The sequence below is a fragment of the Cygnus olor genome, chromosome Z (genome assembly GCF_009769625.2).
Source record: "Cygnus olor isolate bCygOlo1 chromosome Z, bCygOlo1.pri.v2, whole genome shotgun sequence".
NCBI classification, from domain to species: Eukaryota; Metazoa; Chordata; class Aves; order Anseriformes; family Anatidae; genus Cygnus; species Cygnus olor.
The window spans coordinates 8,993,769-9,009,436 of NC_049198.1; the positions used below are offsets into that span (position 1 = coordinate 8,993,769).

The 15,668-nt window shown below is 45.5% G+C and overlaps 1 protein-coding gene across 1 annotated transcript in view; it reads right to left on the reverse strand.

Annotated features, from left to right (window-relative positions):
* UBAP2 (ubiquitin associated protein 2) overlaps positions 1-15,668 on the reverse strand; it is a 55,970-nt gene extending 40,302 nt beyond the window's left edge. Inside the window, exon 1 of the mRNA XM_040540334.1 lies at positions 15,640-15,668. The gene's annotated coding sequence lies outside the window, so the exon portion shown is untranslated. The remainder of the gene's footprint in view (positions 1-15,639) is intronic.

Consider the following 15,668-nt stretch of genomic DNA (forward strand, 5'->3'; position numbering starts at 1 on the left):
TATTTATATGGGATAACTATATTTATCCCGGGTTTGCGAGGATTTGTGAGATGCATTAGTTATCAGCACTTACCATTGGCTGTAATGAAGCTTTAAGAAACGACCCAGAAAGACCTAATTGCATGTTATTTCCCATCTAAGCACCGCTCTCAGGTCTATCCACTCCAGACAATCTTGCTAGACCATAGCAAAGACCAGACCACAAAATGGGGTAGGAGCAAGCTCACTTCTGAAATACAATTTTCTGCTGAGGAGTATTTTAAGGTAGGTCCTTTCCTGGTATTCTAGGACCTGAAGAAAAAATTAAATAGTTTCCTGTTACCTTTGATGGAAGGACCTGATTTCTTGCCCTTTATCACAAGAACAGCTTTTCTTATGCTAACCCTCTCTACAAACTACAAGAAAGAGAGTCTATTCCTTCACTGATCACACTGTACATTCATCCTCTGCTCTCCTATTTTTAGGCTATGGAAATAGCAAAAAATACTGGCTAAGTCAATGCACAACATACTCACTGTTGATTCCATCGCTACTACATTCGGCGGTGAAGAACCAACAGTATTTACAAATCTCTTTATGTCTGTTTCTCTGGGTTTGTCCCCCACAGAAGAAAAAAAATGCAATGGTCAGTGAAGAAACAATAAAAAGGTAAACCCTCTTGGTGTTTTCTCTAACATTTCCTGAGTAACGTCCAGTAAAAGGGAACTGTCTTCAACTTCACGCAAGGAAGCTGCTCGCAGAACAGTACTGAATCGTCCTCAACCCCTGCAATAAATACTCAGATTGAATTAGATGCATTACAGGGAGGCCTGTAAAAAAAAAATTAACTAGTACTTCACAAAAGGAAAGCTTTATTGCAGCTGAGGAAAAACTGAACTGGCAGGTTTGTCAGGGTTGAAAATCATTACCCTGTGCAGAGAGAACTCACACAGCCTTGCTGAAGTCACACACAAGCTGAGGACAGCTAAGCAGAGTTTGGGACAAAACCCCATGGCCACAGTTTTAGTTTTGCTACACAATTCCGCCCAACTGGTTGTATATTAGTTCCACGTGTAGCAAAGGGAGAACCTAAAACATTTGTACCATTAAAACTCAAGTTTCATCTTGCATCTAACACCACGCGACTGCAAACCCTCTCCAGAAATGGCACTCCTGCTTCCCTCCTCCTTAACCACGTAATATTGCTACTTCCCTTCCATCGGACTAATGATTGTGCAGCTGCAAAGTGAGCTGACCCAAGAGCAAACTAAACCCTCTAAAAAGAAAATAGCGGGGCAGTTGAATAAGCTTACCAAATGGAAAACTATGTGGCTATGCAACTGCTGAATCTGACACGAGGGAGAGGGAACGAGGTCACGGGGAAAGGGGGAACGTGCATCTCAGCAGCCACACACCCTTATCACGTATGTAGAAAGCAACATTTCACATTTTGTCTTCATGGGATCCTGAATAACAAGACTTGATCCTGATCCTGCCTTCTGCACACAACAAAATTATTAAAATGCCTTGTAGACTATTTGGAAAATAAAAAATTCACAGGAAAGGACTTTGCCAGCAGCATGACCATGAATATACCGCTATCTTACAGCGTATACAGTCTTCAGATCGCTGGTGGGAAAACAGGGACACTTATCACCTTTCCTGAGGAGCAATCCTTTGTGCCCAGCCTCCCAGAGGCCCAATAGCATTCACTTGTTGTGAAGAAGGACCTTATAAAACTTTGGAGGTGCTTCTATCCAATGAGAAGGGAAGATACCAACCAACATCAGGACAGTTTGCCTACCACAGCATAAATCCATCTAGAAGTCAGTCCTTTCCCCACATCATACAAGTATCTTTCTGCATTCAGTGTCAGGCATTAAATCTAGCAACTCAAACTATCCTAAAGCAATTTAACCAGCAATCTTTAATGATTCTGTACAGAGGGCTGAGTTTTCAGTGCTTTTGCTCGTCATCTTGACATTTCCCCTTCACAGTCCTAACATCCATCCCTCCTCCACCTAAAGCCCTACCTCGGAAGGGCTCGCTTCCTCCCCCAGCTCATCAACTCGCTGCGGGCCCTGCACGGGGAGGAGGTGGCAAGCCAGACAGACATGTCTGGAAAGACAGGGCCGGCTGCCTTGGAAGGTCTTCACATGGCTCCTTCCACCAAAGGCGGCTTACTGCAGACTAATAATTTGTACAGCTTTCTTCTGTTCTCTTTGAGATGAGCTCAGGGGTCAGCTAGAAGCCTGGGTGAACTCAGGACACACACACAGAGGTGAGGAGATAGCTACAGAGCATGAACCAAACAAGTTACAGATGTTCTCTTCAAAGACTACATGTAAAGGACTTATGATCTCAGGTCACGCTCTGATTAAGCTACCAATACCACAAGGAAAAAGATATCTAAGCAGCCAAAGCACTTCAGATAAGACTGGTGTCGACCACTAAAGCTGCACCGTGGTGTGTGTTCCTCTGTTAACTGCAACTGACTTGTCTCAAAACCACTGTGCCCCACACCTCTAGTAACAATGTCAGCAGGATGCTTTCAAACAGTTTAAGTGTGGTTTACATAAGTATGTACAACACTAGCCATAAGCACGCATCAAGGACACGTCAGGCTTTCATCTGTCAGTCCCACCAACTGGAAGGCACAGGAGTTAAACAAGCTTTCAGTGGATCTCCTACCTATCAATCACTAACATTACCACCAGGTTAGCTGTACCCACGAGATGAGTAGTTCATGAAACAGCAAAAACGAAAGACCAGCTGTTAAATCACAACAACAACAACAGCATAACTTACTAGGAAAGTTAATCATAGTTAAAACTGGTACCAGAACTAAAGAAGTTGCTGAACTGCCACAGGGGAGGAAAGGACAAGTATTCAGGACTGTCAGCTTTGGCTACTGAACTAAAGAAAGGTGTATTGCAGCAATTTGCTCTGGTATAACTACCCATATTTAAACAGCCCCCCCAGATTAACCCCATTTTACACATTCAAACAGCCCCGTAAGACTCGGGCTGAAAGCCAGGCAACAGAAAGCAGCAGAAAGCAGCAGCTAGCACGAGCTGGGAGCCAGACCACCCTGCAGACCCCAGCGTTTGCTCTGAGCAGGGTCCCATCACCACGGTGGCGTGCAGGAAGCGGCGCTGGGTGCAGGGCATGGTGCTGCCAAATCACGACCTCGCTCCGTGCTCTCCCTGCCCCCTCCGGCTCCCTCCCGCGTCGCTGCACCGCGCTTCTCCTGGAACGGCTTCCAAAGGAATTCTCTGAATAGAAACAGATACAAGCAGCAGGGCTAAAAATAGACAAGTACGAGCTGAGACATTTATGACGTCCTCAAACTGGTGGAAACGCGCTCAACTGCCTCAAAAAAAGGGCACCGAGTTGTTTCACACTACGAGGGACGCCGAGGAACAAAGTAGGGAGTGCCACCAAGAAGCGAGCTGGAAGGGGAGGGGGCAGTTCTGACTTGCAGCACCGTCATCAGATCATATTACAGCGCTCGAGACAAAAAGCAATGGTTAAATTACAAACCACAAGTGAAATAAAAGCAAATGCACGAAGTAATCCGTAAGACTGCTCCTCTGAAAAGGCGTTAAAACCTCCCAATATCAGATTTTGGAGCCTAGTTTCAGAGTTGTGGTGGCAACACTGAAGAGCTCAGATACCATTCCTACGTCTCTACCAAGCCCTGCTTCTTGAACTAGATGCTCGGGGAAAAAACATCAAGACTGATACTCGTGGAACACTCACATTGACAAAAACAATGTAAACCAGAAGTCTCACTGACAAAAAATCCTTTAAATACAGCAGGATATTCCTGAATATCTTCCTGCAACTTCCCCAAGATCATATTTCACAGGGTTCATCTTAAGCAAGAGAAGAATCCACCAAAATAAAAACTTTTTTTGACTGACATATACCATACGTCACTCAATAAACAACAAAATAACAATAAAAAGTTTTACCATCCGATATAAAAAGTTCCAGAAGGAAGAAAAGAAACAATAGTTTTAAGGCAGCATTGAAAGTTTCCTTCCTTAACCATCTGAAGCTTTTACTGTGCATAAAAACTTGATGAAAACTCATGGCCGTTTGATCCAACTGGAAAAAAAAAAAACACCTTTAGGAGTCTTTTAGCTGTCTTTTAGCCCCACACTCACTGTTCCAGCCTCCCACTATTTATTTATTTATTTAACCTGGCTTGGCTGCCACTCTCTTTCTGCCTGCAGCAGGAGGCTCTCACTCCCCTCACCAAACCTCCCCGAGCCACACCAGTTTACAATACAGGTGGAGAATCTGCACGGAATCTTTGATTTTGCAAAACATGTGTTTTTTTCTTCCTTCCAAAACATCCTTCCTATCAACGGACCATTAAGAAATCTGTTTTTGCATTAATTTATTCACTTGTTTTCATAAAGCTTACTTTCTATTTCAAATGTCTTTTTGTATTTCGCAGGGTCATTTATCACTGTGCTGTACAAAATAGCCCCTGGTTCAGCAGAGGTATGCCAACTTCTCACTGTACAACACATTAAAACGCCCAAGATGTGTTTTCTAGAACATCCTCAGAAGGCAGTAGCCACCTATCTATTTCACCAACCATCCAAGAGACCAAGCACTGTGCTGCAAGATCACGTCACTCACTTTTTACAGAAGTGGGCTCTTCACATCTCGGTTTCTGAACCAGCTAGCTTATTTTTATTAATTGCAGCACCTTGCCCTTAGCACACACGTGAGCCCCGAGATTGCATCTGGAATACACACACTTAATTGCAGCATGCAACTCCAGCAACAGCATTTAAATATTACAGGTATCAGCCTTAGTGATCATACTGTACCTATAAAAACATCACTGTACAAATGCTTTGGCAGTGACAGCCTTTAAAACCATTTCAGCAGATGAGTTGTAAACACCAATTTTGCCCTAACAAAACAAAAAGCTGTATGGATGTGAAAGCCAAGCAAGGAATGAGCAAGGGATAAGCAAGATAAAACATTACAAGTTTTAAAAGTTGCATTACAAGCTTAAGTAACAGTTGTTTAATCACAATAATAATTTTCAGTCATTTACGGAATGTTATGTAGAAATCCTAGCACAACAGGGGACTGTTACTTGCTGTAAAAGCCACTATGACATTGTAAATAAATTAAAAAAGCAATGGTAGACAAGTTTAAAATGCAGAACATTTTAAAGATGGTCTCAATTTAACACAAGGGCCATTTTCATGTTCAATGAGCACGCTGCGCAAAACATGGCTTTTTGAAAACTAGCGAGGACAAGCTGACACACGGGTACAAGGTGAATGTAAGTTACAATCAAGAGAAAAAAAAATGCAACTCACCATTTCACATGCCTCCTCCACTAACAGCGAGAACCCAGACAAGCCCACTTATTTAAGAGGGCAGCATTCACCCAAAGCTGCAATCAGCAGCAAGTGAAATACTGAAAAGTTGCTCACTGTTACCACTTGGGCATCTGCAGGGGCTTGGGGGTGTTCACAAGGACGGGGGCCTCAGACGTGCAGGTATTGCCCTTTTGGTCCCTCCGCTTTCCCTTGTCTAAAACCTGGACCACAGTACTTGCCAACCCTTCTGCTGTGCTCCAAAACTCCAGGGCAGAAGGTATTAGCATGCACAGATCTTTGATATCTCAAAAAGAACCTTGAGTTTTTGAGATTTGTTGTCATGGAAGTTCCTGTGAGATCACAGCTACATCACAGGAAATTTCTCCCCAGGATGGAATACAAGAACGGCAGAGCGCGATGAAGCCGCTCTCAATACGTTGCATTTAAACGTCACTCAATACAGCACCTGAGAACAGCAATTTTAAGGAGAAACAAATTTTACTTCCACTTATTCATGCAAGCCATTTGAAGAGTTGTGAACACATCCGACAGAAACATTATGCCCTTTCCAGATTATTATTTTTTTTTCGGAAAAAGAAGAAGGAAAAAGCATGTTTAAATAGATTATCTTGTTCCCAAAGCCAGAGACATAAGGGAACTTCCCTTGAATCATTTTAAGTTGTCCAATATTCTACACATGATGAATAAAAGCCAGAAAAATCCCAGAACATGAAGCTTCAAGAGTAAGGCCTTCCACATGAGTTAGGCATTAGTGTATATTCAAATGTGCAAAAAGCTTTGAGAACAAAAACCTTTGTTCAGTTGAATTGTCACAACTCCCATCAAATTACAAAAAAAAAAGGCAGTAAAACAGAGCCCAAAGAAAGCAACTGAATTGGGTCAGAAGAAAAACTAGGGTTAAAACTGGGGAGTCAAAAATCAACCTTACACGCTCGTGGATCCACAAAAGGTTGTAATTTTACTTTATAGGCAACTAAAAATAAACCAATGTTTATCTGGGACTCACTTGTCAGTGGAGATTTCAACATAGTGAAATACAAGTTGTTGTTTAAAAGCTAAAGTATACTGATGTCAATCTAAAGTTCCTTCACTGTAAACAAGTATTTCTTTGGCCAAACTTCCCAAATCTTCAGTCAAACATCCAATTGCTGTGTAGGACTTGAAAGCTTAAATTCAAAAAAAAAAAAATTCTAATCCTCATTACCAGAAACCACTTTTTGTCACAAAAATAGGCACTTTTAAGGCACAATTTAATACTTGCTCTATTTTTTTTTTTTTTTTTTTTTTTTACTACCTTCACTTTGCATTACAGGAAAGTATGACAATGTTTTAGTTAGCTTTCAGATTCTTGGAGCTGAAATGTTTTGGATTTAAATACAATTGGAAAATATTCATGACATCATGGAGATTTTTTTTTTTACACCGATCCTAAGCATAATAAAATCTTCATTTTATACAGCCTTAGACAAAATAAACCAATGGCTTCCTTTCACTTTTTTTTTTTTTTAAATTTGGGTCATTTTAAAAATAATACAACATCTGAAACAAAGGAATAGATGCTAAATACAGCAGGTTAATATTTTAACAAAACCTGATACATCCCAGAAGCTGAACTACTTGGAAATCCAATTTAAAATAGCCTCTGGAAGAGCTAAGCGCGCCACTTCTTCCCAACTGGTCTTTGAGATTTCAAGACAGCAGAGCTACCCTCTTCTCTAGTCATAAAATCCCATACTGGGATAAATATATCCCAACACACCTTTGGAAAAAACAGCCTAGTGTAAAGCTCTATTTTCGGTCTTTGATGCATTGCCTTCAGCTGGATGTTTTCAGGCTTCAACTACAGTAAAGCAAGTAGGGTTTAGATGCGCTTTTTGGCAAAGCTTTGCAGTTTGAGCTCTGCTTATGTGAGGTCACTTTACGTGGCAGAGAGATTGCGAAGTCTGAAGTCGAGATTCTTCAGGAAATGTAAGAGGTGGTTAAGGTCTCAGCTTAGTAAACAGAGGGACTAAGTGAGTCTCTAAATGGAGCTGGCTTTCCCCACCACGAGAACGCCAGGAGAGAGAGAGCTTACCCCTTCCCCTTCAACACCTCTCCCTCGAAAGAGAACAAAGAGATTACCTTAAATATATATATATATATATATATATATAAAAGATGTATTTCACAGTATGTCTGCTCACGTACAAACTTCTAGGAAAAAGGCAACTTGTCAATGCTGTGCTACACAGACACAAAAGCAGAACAAAAATGCACTTACAGAAATACCAGGAAAAATAAGGTGCAAACTAAGCCCTTAACTTTCCAGACGGCATTACAGCTGCCCAGCTGCTACACAGCTAAACGCTAACTGAATGACACCAGTTTATTGCTCTCTGCAACTACCTGAAAGGAAGGTGTGAGGAGCTGGGGGTCGGCCTCTTCTCACAGGTAACCAGGACAAGAGGGAACGGCCTCGAGTAGCACCAGGGGAGGTTCAGGTTGGCAATGAGGAGACATTTCTTCTCAGAAAGAGCAGTCAGGCACTGGGACGGGCTGCCCAGGGAGGTGGTGGAGTCACCGTCCCTGGGGGTGTTCAAGGAAAGGCGGGATGTGGTGCTTAGGGACAGGGCTTAGTGGGTGACATTGGGGGTAGGGGGGTGGTTGGACCAGATGGTGTTGGAGGGCTTTTCCAACCTTAATGACTCTGTGATTCTAAGACACAGTTGCAGGACCACGTATTTCACTGGGCCAATGTAAGAAGGGGCGCAGAGAAGAGTTTCCCCTCTTCCTCCCGCCCAGGTGTGCCAGCAGGGCTTCCTATTCTCGTATTATTTCATTACTAACTTTCAGGGCAACTCATCAAAGCAGGAATTTTGTTTTGTTTGCTGAGACACACCTAAGGCTGCCCAGCATTAATGACTCTGTTTCTACTGCAAGGAGCCAGACTCTGGCTAATCTGAGCAAATCAAAGTAGGAACCCATCCCATCAGCGATCAAACTCTTCCCCCATCCCAAACCTGTCGCGTAACCACCCCAAGCCACATCCTCCTCCTGCTCGCCCACGCTCCTCAGGCCGCTTGTTGCCTCTCTCCCTCAACACGCTGCCCTAAGACCTGTTTAGTCAGAGGGAAAACACCATCAGAAGAGCATGCCAGCGACAGATCCCAACTTCTCTCTTACACGGTGCAGCAACTGGAAGGGGCGGAAGAGCCGCATGTCAGCTTGCAGTCGGGGTCTGTTGATAAAGGGACCTATAACAGTAAAACCAGTTCCCCACCACCCACCTCTCCCTCGGGTCCTGATGAGGGAAACGATGACAGCTCCAGCTGCCACGCTCTCCCATTTGTTCTCTCCTGCAGCCGGTTCCCATCCCAAACAGCCACTTAGCCTCTGCTAGGGGGAAAAGCTTTTCGCTACCACAGCCTGACTCAATGTTCAAAACCTGCTTGTTCTGGCCTGCAAGGCAAAACGCATCACTTGGTGTGTTTTTATGCTCAAATTTTGCTTAGATATTAAAATCACCTGAAAAGGGAGAGTTCTGAGGTTCCTTGCCCTATGTTTGATCATATTTTCCAATAAGTAGGTCACTTCACAACTACAGAAACTCAGGATGCGTTCTATTGATGAGTTATTTTAATGGATTTGTTTACTGAGATGAAATAAAGAAGTTAAAAAAAATTTCTCTTCCCTCACTCCCATGACTCAAGCACTCAAAGCACTCCCCAATAATCAACAGAATCAGCAAGGGAGATAAATCATAAATATTTGAGGTAAGTTTCCTAGCAGAAACTAAATCTCACTGCGGTTTCATTTCAGAGGACCGCACAAAAAGGGTTGTCCCGGCTTTTCTCAGATTCAGGATCCCCAACTATGAAATACTTTTAGCCATCTAACTTCATTTTAACCTTTGTCTACAGCTGGAGGGGGTTCCTGGGGTTTGGGGGAAGAGGGCTGGATTTGCAAGAACTGGAAGAATAGCTGGATCCGGTTCACTCTTATTTTACTTGTCTAATTCTGGAAGGTTTCGGCTTTACTCATTAAAATGTAATTTCAAAACCCATGTTGACACACAGAACTTCATAAAATGGACTGCTCGGTATACAGAAGTACAAAAAGAACTCACCCTAACCTTTCACAAAACGTAAGTGCACATTAAACCCTCATTTACTATGCATGCAATTCCTAGACAGAACATACGTGGGACTTGGGCAATGTTATCACTCCCAGACGATCAAATGTTTGACCCATTTCCCTCACAGAACTGCTAAATTACAGCCCTCAGTTCAGCTAGCACCAAGACACCCAATTACCCCTTATTTACAAGCAAAGAAATCACTCTGATTTAGAATACGCACCTTATTGCATTTTCACAGCATTTTCCTACACACATCTCCAGCGCCCACTCAACTTTCCACCTGCGAGGAGTCACGGATGACTGTTACCACCACCCCTCCTAAACTCCATCCCTAATCCACCGCCTTCTCAAAGGCGTGCAGGAACAGATGGCCTTGGGTTTGCCCGAAGAACTACGGATTTGTCAAGCAGCTGAACCTAGAAAAGGCACAAGCTCAAGGGGGATCTCATCGCTGCATACACAAACCTGAAGGGATGGTGCAAAGACAGAGCCAGGCTCTTTTCAGTGCCCAGTGCCAGGACAAGAGGAAACAGGCACAAGCTGGAAGGCAGGAGGCTCCGTCTGCACAAAATGAAATGGTTTTTCACTGCACAGGTGCTGGAGCACTGGAACGGGTGGCCCCAAGAGGCTGTGGAGCCTCCCTGCTTGGAGACCTTCAAAAGCTGCCTGGACGTGGTCCTACCAGCCTGCTGTAGGTGACCTGCTTCAGCAGAGGGTTGGACCAGGTCATCTCCAGACACTCGCTGCCAACCTCAGCCAGTCTGTGGTCGGATGAAGCAAAAATGGGAAGGAAGTCTTAAAACTGGAAAGCTGTTATCAAAAATGCCCCACAAGCAACTTCATTTGGGACAACTCTTAAGCTCCAGCAACTCTGCTCAGACAGTCACAAAGAAAAGTGAAAGCCTAATCATTTCTGCAATTAAACCAGGTAGTGCGAGAGTCATTAGGACTTTAATCCAGCAACACATCAAGAGATGAAATGGTAGTCATTGAAGACTGGAGTGGAGTACACATGTACAGTTGCAAGGAATTTCATATTTGCAATCATACCAGAACCGTTCACGAAAGATAACACATCTTTTCCTAAGATGCAAAGAGAAGTTCCTGGGTATGGCTGTTATCTGAACATCAAGAAGCAGCAAAGAAACCCAACAGGTTGAGGACACATATCAGGAGCCAGAAACTTTTCTCAAACACTTGAAACAACTTCATTAACTTGCCTTCACAAAGCTCATAACACTGGATTTCAATTTTAACACCCAATTTCAGACGGCTACACCTTGGCACCTCACCCACGTTCAAAACACTCAAATTCATTCAGTGGCTATCGAAAGGAAGCAAAACACAAGGTTGTGAAGCACAGCACGGCTCCTCCTCATCACGTTCAGGCACCCAAGGTTAACACCTGTAAGCCTGGTCATTCATATTCGCCTTAAAATGAATCACAAGTCAGTGCTCTGAAGAACGTGGGATTGAAAGCTGGAATTAAAGCCCCGCAGCAGAAGACATCTGTCCCTCGGGGTACTGCCCCTCAAAAGCGCAGAGCACAACTTCTCAAGCACAGTCCTGTACGTGCTCTGTACGCACAGCCCGATAGCAGAGCAGGGTTTGGCAGCGGGGTGCCTCGCGCATTCACACTGCTAGAACAGCATCTAAAACAACAGGCACTTTTTTAAAATTAAGAATGAAAATACAGAATTTCAAAGAGAGAAGAAATCAGTGATTGCCTCCAAGAACAGGGAAACACGCACTGTGTGATAACACAAAATCAGTCTAGTGTTTACCATAAAATAGCCGTGATTCAGTTAACATTTAGAACCAAACAGACAGAGGAAATAAAAAAGATTTAAAAGCCATATGCTCCATTCTACACTATTATATCCACTATTCTCAAAATACTTGTCATTAAATAGTTTTCACTTCTCAAAAGGAATCTCAATATGATCTCTAAAGAATCACCCTCTGAATACCTACTTCTAGGAACAACATTGTAGTCATGGGAAGTAGAACTGAAGTGTTCTAGATGACACCTATGCCACACAGCAACACTGCAGAACGACTTCCTCTCTATGCAGCTACCCATTAACAATACTTAGAAACACGGTCACAGCTACAGAACTCAAACTTTACACCTTCGACCACAGGGCTGCCTAACACAGTAAGACAAACTTTAATTGAACTGGGTTAGAAAAGTGCGAATCTGATGGCTCAGATCTGGAGGTTAAGAAGAAAGTATCTGTGTTGTCTTCACGTAACTTTGGATTTAAATACTAATGATTCTGGAACAGAAATTCTGCCAAACCTGCATCTTCTGCAGAGCTGGAATAAACTGTGTTTCCTGTGTGATAAAGAAAAAAACAAACAAACATGTTCAGCATACAAATACAACTAAGGGCAAACCTTAAGTTCTGAGGAAGATCAAAGCTCCCTCAACATGGGAAACATTTCATTGTTTTTAAATGCAAAATTGCTATGCTTAACCAGGTTAGGGACTCCTCCAAGCTCACCTGTTGGAAGACCTGATTTAACGAGCTGGGGAGCAAAGGGAAAAATGTTTGACAAGTTTCTTCAAAAGAAGCCACAGCATCTTGCAGCTCCCACAAAGACACCTGGACAAAAGAGAATTACTGCAAGGGAACTGAGAGTTACAAACAACTCTGTCCAAGGGAGCTGTGCAAAGTTGGTCACACAACCTGTATCTTGCCAGCTCTACAATCTGGAGAGAACACCAACAAAACAACATGCTCAGCAACAGTTAAGATTAAGTAAAAGCAAGCTGAGCAAGACACGAGATCTCAGGCATCAGAGTGTATTAGCTTTAGTCTGCCTGTCTGCAGCCACTGTTCACTCCTCACAGTATTGAGGAGTCATGGGGGAAAAAGGGCTGAAGGTAACACACTTGTGAAATAGATTGCAAGAGCCCCCAGGTGGACTGGGAACTCTGACAGTTGGTTGGCCAAAATTAAAGAGCGTGGCCTTTCATGCTAGAGCAAAACAGAGAAACCTTTTGTACAATTTTTTGGAAAATGTGAACCTTAAGTAATTGCAGAGGAGCTTCTTCACAGCCTTTCATCCAAACCAGCACTTTAAAGAGCATAAGCTGTTTAGGGAAGCTGTATGAAAAACAGTACAAGCCTAAACTAGGTCCCTGAAAAGCAAAGAGGACACAATGGGCTACCAGTGAGCGGCCTGCATCAGAGAAATAAAATAAGTAAGAGCTCCAGCAGAAGGACAACACTGAAGTAGGTATGACTTGTATTTCCTCTAGCACCTTCTATTCAATAGTTTTGAAGCATACAAATATAACACCAAGTTTCTTTTCATCTGTCATCTAATGAAGAGGACAAGTCACTGGACTTCTCTTTTACCAAGGTCATACGAGGCTGCTGCAAATTTGAAAGCAGGACACACTTTTTCAGAGTCCTGCTCCTGTGCTTTTATCAAAGAAGATCAAAGATAAAAAGATAAATAAAAGATACATATTTGTTTTCTTACTCTTTGACAAAGAACCTATTCTGAGTACTGGTATTAAACAGTACCAAAATTGTAAGTATTACTAGTAATACTAATTATTACCAGAATATTAATATGCCATAATACTTACATTTCTGAAGCACTATTAATCAGCATATAATTCTGCTATGATGACTATCACTAGGGGGACACCAGCAACAAAAATAAAACAGAGCAAAAACGGTCTTTAATGAGGAAAACATCACATAAAAGTCCATGAAAGGAATAGAAAACATCAAAAATTACTTCTACAATTCCAAAAGGACAAATAAAAAAAGGAGAACTAAAAAAAAATAAAAACAAGAAACAGTAGATTCTAGTAACTGGCAAGATTTTGCTGATGGGATTTTTCTTAGCTTCCCCTAAGTTGTAGCAGTAAATCTAACTCCAATCTGGAATGGTCAAATCTTTTTGTAACTCCATGGCACCAGGAGCTTTTTCGAAGCCTAGCCAAAACAATGCAAGTGAAGCTGCCTAAGTTTTCGAATTTCCCTGCTTTTGTTTTTATTAAACAATTTTTTAATCAGTACACTGATAGAAGTGCAGCTAGAACAAAGGAGAACAGAGCTTTTCCAATTCCCACTCCTCCCTCTCTCCTTGAAGTTACCAAGATTGTTGAGGCTAAAAACACAAAAGCTCGCCCATTTTCCAGACTAAACATCAAAATCAGTTTACACCAGCTAATCCAGTTTCTCCGTGTAACACTCCAGGAGCCCCAAAACATCATTAGTGCTGCAAACTGATTTAGCTTAGCTTGCTTCAAAGTTACCATGGGTAAGGTTAAAAATAAATTCTTTAAACAAGTTAGGTCAAACCACCACAGAGAGATCAGGCTGAGGTATAAATACTGAGTCAGTCAGGTAGGAATCCAAACCCAGATTCCTCTGGAGAACGCGATACAACTGCGGGAACTGCTGAAGGGACCTGGTAAATAGGAAAAAGAAAAGCTGAGCTGCTGCCGTTTGCTGTGCAGGGCTCCATTTCAGCGGAAAGTGCAGCTCCTGCGGGCCTGCACATCCTCCCCCTCCCTTCCCTCGCATCCAGCTCCAATTTCTCTCCTTGAAGGACAAGGAAAAAAAGAAAACCACCCAGCTGCTCTCACGCCAGGACGGCCCCTCCACCTCGCCAGCCACCCCATAGGGGATCGCCTTGCTCTGGCGGTTTACTCCCAGCGCTCATCACTTGCTCGAACTGGGAGCACTGGGGCTGAGTGCCGCCGCAGGAGCAGCTCCCCGGCCTCAGCTCCTGCTCCTGGCAGCACCGCCGCGAGCCCCGTGCCTCGCACACACCTGTGAGGGATCGGCCCCGCACCTGGCTCCCCCTGAGCAGCCCCCAGGTGCTTTATTAAAGCAGCGCCGCGGCACTTTAATTTTTCGATATTTATTGCAGGATGGGGACTTGAGCCCCTCGCCGCCAGGCACAGCAGGCCCGATCTGCACCCAGCCCCTTCCAGAAGGGCTCACTTTCCTCCTGCAACATCTTTCACTGTAACAGAAGCACAACTGACGGCAAAGCCCTGCCCTGGCGTCCCCCTCTCCTCAGGCGAGGAGCTGGAGGGGACCCCCACCGAGCGGGGGCTCCCTCCCCAGGCAACCCCCCGGCGCTCGGGGACACCTCGCCGTGACACCACCGCCCCCCAGCACGGCGGGGACACCCGGCAGGGGGAGCAGGGACGGGGGCAGGGCGGCGAGGCCGGGCACGAGGCCGCCAGGACGCCCCCGGCACAAAACGGAGCGGGGGGGGGGGGGGGGGGGGGCGCGGCGTCCCCGCTGTGCCCCGAAGAGCCGAGAGCCGCCGGGCCGGGCCCGAGCGCTGCCGAACGTTACCGAACGCTGCCGGACGTTACCGAACCGCCCGGCGGGTACAGGGAGGGGAGGGGGGGAGCAGGAGGAGGGTGGGGGTGTTTGGCGCGCGCGCTGCACCCCCCCCCCCCCCCACCACCGGTACCTGCCCTCACAAAGCAGCAGCGCCCACCGCCGTCACGTGACCGCCCCCTCCTCGCCTCCACGCGCGCGCCGGGTCGCTCCCCCCCCCCACCCTCCGCGCCACGTGACGCCGCGCGCGCGCCTCTCCCCCCCCCCCTTCTTTTTTCCTCCCCCCCAAGTCCCCGCGCGCCGCGGCCCTCACGCACCAGCAGCGCGCGCCCATCCGCCGGCCCTTCCGCCTAACTCCCCCCGGCACCACGTGAGCAGGGCGAGGGAAGCCGGCCCCTTCCCCCTCACGTGACCGGGGCGCCGCTTACCCCGCGCGGCGGAAGGGGAGGGGTGGCCACGCCCACATGGCGGGAGGGAGGGGGCGGTGGGCGGAGGGTTGCTGCCGCCCCTTCCCGGTGAGGAGCGGGCGGGGGAGGGGGTTGGGTGTGCGTAGGCCTCGCGGACCGTTAACGGCTGTACGTTAGCGGGGCTGTGCTCGCCTCACGGGTCCCTGCTCCAACCACCCCCCTGCCCCCAGTGTCACCCACTAAGCCCTGTCCCTAAGCACCACGTCCAGCCTTTCCTTGAACACCCCCAGGGACGGTGACTCCACCACCTCCCTGGGCAGCCCGTCCCAGTGCCTGACTGCTCTTTCTGAGAAGAAATGTCTCCTCATTGCCAACCTGAACCTCCCCTGGAGCTACTTGAGGCCATTCCCTCTTGTCCTATCACTAGTTACCTGTGAGAAGAGGCCGACCCCAGCTCCCC